Genomic DNA, 8,299 nt, shown 5'->3' with positions numbered 1-8,299 from the left:
AAAAAAAAAAAAAAAAAAAGTATTATTTCCATTGTACTCTTTGTACAAAAATTTTAAAGAAAATTTAATTAACAAAACTATTAAAATCTATTGGAGAGTCAAATTTAGTTTTAGAAAAAGAAGGGAATAATCTTGTTTCAAACAAAAAAAAATAATTTTGCTAGATAGAAGTAAATTTTGTTGTGGTTTGATTTTAAAATTCTACCTATAAAAGAAGTTGAAAACACCTTGGGAGATTACCCATGGGAGAGTTTCTAACAAAGTCTCTCTTCTCTCCTCTCCTCTGTCTTCTCAAACTGATACTAATCCAACCAATCATTTGCATGGACTCAAAAGTTCAATTATCTATAAAAGAAGTTGAAAATACCTTGTGAAAGTCTGTAAGCATTACTACGACCTCTAGCTTTGCAAAATCCAACGTTGTTGGCGCTTATCAAAATCGCTGCCAAAATAAAGTTTAACGAGTGGTTCTATGGTGCAGTGGTTAGCACTTTCGACTTTGAATCTAACGACCTGTGTTTAATTCTCGATAGGTAATCCACCAATTTATACAAAATTGGTCCATAGCTGATTCGGTAGGGTCACTTTTGGACAGATAATCTGTAGAAGGGGTCACTAAGGTTGAGATCATACAAAATGGGACCATAGCTCAATGTTAGAGCATTTGATTGCAGATCAAGAGGTCACCAATTCGAACCTAGTTGGGCCCTTCTATCTAGGATAGAAATTTGTTACATTTTTTGGACCGACCCTATGTCTAAGGGGCCACTAAGGTTAAAATCCTACAAAATGGATCCATGGCTCAGTGGTAGAGAATTTGACCGGTCACCCTTTTATTTTGGACAAACACTTTTTACACTTTTGGACTGACACTCTATAGAAGGGGTCACTAAATTTGAAATCATGCAAAATGGGTCCTTAGCTCAGTGGTAGAGCATTTGACTGCAGATCAAGAGGTCACCAGTTCGAATTTGGTTGTGCCTTTTTATTTGGACAGACACTTTGTTCGATTTACTCTCGACCACCGAGTGTCTAAAGGGAAAAGAAATAAGAATAATTACCTATTCCCATGTACAGTAAGAAAAGAGTGTGGTATCCAAGCACCCACTATGAACATGGTTAAAAACTTACCATTAGTCAACTTACTCTGTTCCCATGTACTTACCATTAGTCAACTTACTCTGTTCCCATGTACTTACCATTAGTCAACTTACTCTGTTCCCATGTACATTAAGAAAAGAGTGTGGTATCCAAGCACCCACTATGAACATGGTTAAAAACTTACCATTAGTCAACTTACTCAGTCCATGTTTTCCATATCTTTCATGTAACTAAGAGTAGTTGCCCTAGACAAACAACACCAACTATTTTTGAAGTTTTAAAATGAATTTTTTTGAACATTTCCCTTATTTTGTACTATGAAATTATAAACTCTATTTTGAATATAATGTAAATATATATGTTCATTATATTTTAATTCTTTTTTTATTTCGAGAAAACATTTTACCCATATCTTTCATGTAACTAAGAGTAGTTAACATTTCACTTTGTTTCCAACCTCTTTTAACTTGCAATCCGTGCTTGGAGAACCCACCAAAAATTGGTCATGACTCCCTTTTTGCTTTCACTTACTCCTCCTCAATCTATAAAATGTCTCCTACTTTTATTCATTTTCTCTTTTCTTAAATATCAAAATCTTAAATAAAAAGGAAGAGCTCTCTAAAATATTCTTCTTTGCCACTAATTTCACATAATTTAACATTTTAANTAATTTCATGTAGTCTTCCTAAGTTTGCCGGCGACATTGTTTGTCGTCGAGCTTGATAATGTGAGTTTGTAACCCATCCGTTAGGGTTCTTGGAATGATTCTCTAGATTATCCCTTCCATGTTGGGACTTGGGCCATGGATCTTGGGTGAAGGAACCGTTGGTTTACCGCCCCTAAGAGTTAAGGAAGCATCTTGAGGCTAGTTTCACATAGTATCATTGTCTTTGAGATAACAATTCTTTTCTATTTTATCTAAATTTTTTAAATATGGGTTCATTTCCAAATGCATGATAACACCCTTATTGTTGAATAAATGACATGAAACTAGTTTCACATAGTAACGTTGCCTTTTGCTCCTATTGGTGGAAGGATAATGTTGGATCGATATGACAACCCTAGAGGGGGTGAATAGGGTTTCAAGAATGTAATTATTTCAAACTTGATACCATGCAATAAAACTTAACAATAATTTAGAACTTAAATATGAAAAGGGTTAGAAAATATAACGCAATAAAACTTAACAATAATTTAGAACTTAAATACGAAAAGGGTTAGAAAATATAACACCGTAGTTTTATAGTGGTTCAGTCAAACTCGACCTACTCCACTCCCCAAGCACCTCTTGGGAATTTGAATAAAACTTTTTAACTCTTTCCCCGAAAGAGAGCCCAACCGGTACACCGCTCTTTTTACGAGTGCAAGAGAAAACTCAATCCTTTCCACGGCTCAGGATCAAATCAGTACACCGCTCTTTTTACGAGTTCAAGAGCAAACTCAATCCTTTCCACATCTCAGGATCAAACCGATACACCGCTCTTTTTACGAGTTCAAGAGCAAACTCAATCCTTTCCACGGCTCAGGATCAAACCGGTACACCGCTCCTTTTACGAGTTCAAGAGCAAACTCAATCCTTTCCACTATTCAGGATCAAACCGGTACACCGCTCTTTTTACGAGTTCAAGAGCAAACTCAATTCTTTCCACAGCTCAGGATCAAACCAATACAATTGTCTGAAATCTTATAGAAACACACAACACTCTGAAATAATAGACATCTCTCTCTGGAATAAGATAAAAAAAAATAGAATTGGAAGCTTTGGAGAGAAACAATGGAGGCTTTTTAAAAAAATTTAGATCGAGGAAACAAATGTTCTGTGTGTTGTGTTGTGAAAAATATTAAGAGGTGATGAGTTTAAATAGCGATCAAGTTGTAAAAATAGGAATTAATACGGACCACTAAAACGTGAACCGAAACATCGACCACGAAAAATAATATTTATTTATTTTTAAATTTATCGTAAAAAATTATAGAACACATGTTTCATTTAAATGTTCTGTAAAAAAAATGTTAATGATAGTAACATTTTAAAAATAATTAAAAGATTTATAAATCTAAATGAAATCCTTTTAATTGAAATGATTTTGTAATTCAAATAATTATCTTTATGAAAACTAAATGAAATCATTATAATTTCTTTCCATTTAGAAAATAATAACTCATTTTCATAAATGAAATCATTATAACTTTTTTTTTCATTTAAAAGTAACACTTAATTTTCATAAATGTAAATTCACTTTAGTTTCATAAATGTAAATGAAATCTTTATAATTTCTTTCCATTTAAAAGGTAACCGAAAACTTTTATAAATGTAATTGAAATGATTTTATAATTTAAAAGTAATGAAAACTTTTATAAATATAATTGAAAACTCCACCATTTGTTACTCTACCAAATTTATAAATGTCATACTTCGATTGGTCTATGATGTCAATTTTGCCGCTGGTCCATGATGTCAATTTTGTCACCACATCATCAATTTTTTCACCATATCATCACATCAGGTATCTTGCTTTGAATTTGATTGGTCCATGATGTCAATTTTGCCACCACATCATCACGTCGGGTATTTGTTTTGACTAGAACTTCTTCGTTTTATCTCTAATTCGAGTGAACCAAAAAAGACGTTGAAATCGTTGTTCCCAACCTTACACTGTGGAAAAAAATACTGAGAATTGTTAATAATTGAAGGTAGGTTTGTTATCATCAAAAGATTAAGGCAAAAAAGCCAACAGATAATAGGTCGATTATACCTACAGGGTAGTTTTAAGCGTGACAACGAGACTAATTTTTTTTAGTTAAAAATTAGAATTATAACAATTTGCCGAAAACCCTCAAACTAATTTTGCTTCATTTCTAAATGCAGACAGACAAAGTAGAAAAATGAAAACATGTAAATTGTAAACTCAAACATTTCAAAGAAATAAATAAGTTTTGATGGTATCAATGCTAACCAGAAAACAATCAAACCAAATTTATTTCAAACATAGAAAACTTCATGTCTCCATCTTGTAAAGCCAATAAACCAAAGGGCCTAATATAGTAGAGAAATAAAAAAAATGTTACCCTTGTTGTGTTGTGCCATAAGTGATCAATGGATGTTGACTTTGACCAATTCCTACTATTTTTTTTCTTCTATATTTTGAAACTATTTTAAACACTTTTCTCTTGTACTCCTTATAATTTCTACCTTTTAAGGTTGTAAATATTTGTGCACTGGACTATTATGATTATCAGTCTACTGAGTCAAGTGTAAATAAATTTTTAAGATGAAATGAAAGTATTAATTTTGATGTCATCTTTACCTGAGTTTTGGGATATTGTTATTAATGAGATTCAATCTAATGCCATTAGTAATTCACAATGATAATATTAAAAATACTTGACAAAAAAGAATGGTCAACATAAGATATTTGAAACAAATAAATATTTTTGTCCTCCATGATATATTAAATCACTCATTTGAAATTCCTTAATAATAAACCTGAAGTCTTACATCTTTTATAAAGAAAAGTTCCTTAAATAGAAGATACTTCTAAGCATTTAGAGATCAACTAGAAACAAAGCTAAACATTCTAAAAAAAATTAGGGGTTAAACTTAAGGTAATTTAAGAAACTTATGATTTTTATATTATCAAGAGTTTAATTGAGCTAGGTCGATTCAATCTAGTGGACCCAAGAATTGAACCGAACCAAACAACCTAGTTAGCAACATGATTTAGTGGAAGCATTTTCATGCAAAGTAGAAGCAATAATGGAGGGTTTGAAATAATATAGTTTTCACCCCTTGTTTCTCGAGTGAATATTGAAATAATATAGTTTTCATTTTAAGTTTTGCACGGAAGAAAGAAAGACTGGGATGTAAGTATTATTTCAATTTGTTTGTAATATACAACAATATATAAATTAACTATAAGAAATATATAAAATTACATGTTCTCCAAGAGCTTCAATCAACATTGGAGGGTTACTTCTGCAACCACTCTAAAGGTGCTCAAGATAACAACGAGTTAGATAAAACAGCTCTAGAACTTTAAATCCAATAACTTGAGTTTGACTCGTGATAGGATCTCTCTTCTTGTGGAATCTGCATAAAATAGGAAAACCATTCCATAATAAATTTTTATAAGGGGTTCTATGGTGTAGTGGTTAGTACTTTGGACTTTGAATCCAACGACCTGGGTTCAACTCCCGGTAGGACCTTTATGAAATGGCCTTGATGTGAAAACTGAGAATAAGGAACGACAACACAAGACATTTTAAAACAAAAGCGAGTGCGGAAAAAGAACCAAATTTATTTTGAACTTGATCTGCTTCATGCCTTCCAATGCTTCATGAACATGACCTAACTAGCATGAGTTTTTTATTCTCATGTCATATAAAATAGACCTTATAGAAAATAGTTGGTAATTTGGAGCATGTCTAAGTCTTGAGCTAGGATATGACTTCTTGTTTCGTTTTCAGGAACTAAACCTTAGAGGTTGTCATGTCATACTTCGTATTTTAACCACAAAAACTCTTCCGAAGTAACTATTAATTTTCTCCCCATGAGTGCATAGGGGGCATTGTCATAATCGTGGCATCCTGCTAGCAAATCGTGGTGCAGGGCATCTCATTTAGGTGAGGGAGATAATAAGTTCATCATGGAATCCTGCTCATGGTACATATACCATAGCATCCCACCTAAAGAGAAATAGGGACCTCGCGGTACACTTCATGAAGTGAGATAATGGTTACTTCAGGCATGCATCCTAGCAACTTGTTAAGCATGATGTTTGCATTAACCTAGGTGTTTTCTTGGATTCTTGGTGATCCTAGGTTTATGCATAACGTCTTGGGTCAAGCTTGGAACTTATAAGTTCTTAGGAATAGCCCAACATGATATTGTGCACGTAGTATCTATTAGAGACCAAGGGTACATCTGGGGAATCTATTATTTCAGGGATACCACTTTAGTTATCCTGGGAGGTAAAGTTATATGGATCGTGGTGAGCATTTTCTCCCATATCTTGGTTTCGCTAACTAAAGTTTTTTAATAACTCCAAAAACTTCATTACCTTATATAACCTCTGGGGATAAGGATTCATACAACATTTCATAAAATAAGATCTACTGAGAAAACCCGAGAAAAGGTAAAATTTTGAGTTGACTTGGACAGTTCAGTTGAACTGGCCGTATCATCGTTTTCTTCCTCTGAACAGGAAGAAGATGCGCATTTTTCGCATCGCCAGCATCTGAAATTCGGCCTGTACAGCCACATTTACAGCGTTTCTCTCCTCGATTTCTTCGTGAAACTTAAAGATGGATGTTACAAGAAAGGGCTAGGGATTTATTTGATAACTTCTCGTGGATCGTAGCCTAAGATATTCGCTACCAAAGTTCATCCAAAATCTGATTTATCGCTGGAGATAAAACAAAGGATTTCTTATTGGGTAGCCGATCCTAGGGGTTTCAAGACCCTATTTCTTCATTGAACCTCTTTCATATCCTATCTTCAGGCTAAAGGAATTGGTTTGGAGGAATGTCTTTGAGTGTAGGACCTTAATTTCCAGAAATCGTTCTCGGTATGCAACTCACTCGAAACGCAAGATTTTCGATCTCGTGGGTAGCTTATTCTACGACGTTTCAGTTCTCGATTCCTTCATCAAGTTTACTCAACTTCTTCCTTTGAAGCTAGAGGAATCCTTAATTAAAGGAAAAGAGATCGTAGATTGGAATTTTGAGTCTTATCCCCAATTTAATTTCGAAACCTATTTCCTTCAATTTGGCACGCTCTCGAGGTTATTTTTCTTCGTGGTTTTCTATGGAAGCATTCCTTGGAGGTGCAGAAACTGATTGGAATCATTCTTGCTCGATGGGTCATCATGTATCCTCAGATTGGATTTTCAAGTTTTTCTTGAAGTTCTTCAATGGCTGATTGAATTGAGGGAATGGTTTCTAGGCACTTTCAGCACTCTATTCCTTCATAGAACTTGTGGGTAATCTTGTCGAGAAACGGTGGAATAAGTTTGAAGAGAAATGGTGGAGGATTGCTCTCGAATTTGGAAGAAATCTGAGAGCAGGAAACCCACAATCTAAACGTTATTGCCTTCGATTGGGGAATCAATCTTTCTCGATTCTTATTCCGTATTGTTGCTCCTACTTCTGACTTTATAGGAGGAGCTTAAACCGACATTGAAAGCTCCAGCATCTTCATTATTTAGAGATCGAACTTTCTGGATAATTTTTTGGAGATATCAACTCCGATCATAGCCTTACTGACCTTGGCTTTGAATACTAGTCGTTGGATGTGATGATCCGTGTGTGTTCGTTCTAGATCATATAAAATTTTGGAGGAGATCCGATGGTTGAGATTTGAGTTCGAAAGATTTTGCTCGGATGGTCACGGTAGATGCTCTTTTCTAATTAAAGTGGCACTTCTGTAATTATCCATTCTTCCAAGGGTATTTTGGTAATTTGTCACTTTTTGAATATTTTATTCTTATTTTTCTCGAAAAATCCATAATTTTTCTACAAATTTCTCATCTCTTTTTTATCATTTTTCCCTTTTTTGAATCTTGAGATTCCTTCTAGATAAGGAATTACAAATCCGGAAAGATTCTTGATAATTGATAAAATGACCTTTTTGCCCTTTTGATTTACTTTTTCCTTTCCAATCCTTTTCAAAAGCCTTTAACTCCTTGAAATCACTTGTTTGGGTACACGAGTAACTTGACTAAGTCCTTTGTTCTTGCTTAATCCTTTAATTTTTTTCCTTTCTATTCTTTAGGTCTTTCATGAGTGGCTTATTCTTATGGGAGATAATTTCCTTCATTTCTGGGGTGTTACATATACATACTCGTTACAAACATAAAATAAGAAGCAGACTCAAAAACAGAACAAAAAATACTAGATTAAAAACAGAGTTTAGTCCATGGCCCACACTCCAAAGTACGCTCTCATCCACGACCAACTCTTAGTTACTTGAAAAAAATGATAAACATGGAGTGAGTAAAACTTAGTAAGTAGCCTACTAGTAGGTTCTTAATCGCGACCTTAAGCTAGGATATTACTTCTTGTTATGTTTTCAGGATCTTATACTGATCTTGAAAACCTTCCCCTAAAATAACCTTCAATTTTCTCCCCGTCTATCTTTTTTTAAACACTTTAGAAAGTTAAAGAGTAGTTTTGAAGCTTTTTTTTTTTTTTTTTTTTT

The 8,299-nt window shown here is 33.7% G+C and overlaps 1 non-coding gene across 1 annotated transcript; it reads left to right on the top strand.

The window, feature by feature from the left end:
• The first annotated feature begins 5,235 nt into the window (after positions 1 to 5,235).
• TRNAQ-UUG lies at positions 5,236 to 5,307 on the top strand. Its single transcript has one exon. It is a non-coding gene; the product is annotated as a tRNA-Gln (tRNA).
• Positions 5,308 to 8,299: the final 2,992 nt, after the last annotated feature.

The sequence above is a fragment of the Cucurbita moschata genome, unplaced genomic scaffold (assembly GCF_002738365.1).
Source record: "Cucurbita moschata cultivar Rifu unplaced genomic scaffold, Cmos_1.0 Cmo_Scf00065, whole genome shotgun sequence".
In the NCBI taxonomy this organism is placed as follows: Eukaryota; Viridiplantae; Streptophyta; class Magnoliopsida; order Cucurbitales; family Cucurbitaceae; genus Cucurbita; species Cucurbita moschata.
Note: the sequence above shows the minus strand (reverse complement) of the source record. Positions and strands in the feature narration are given on the sequence as shown.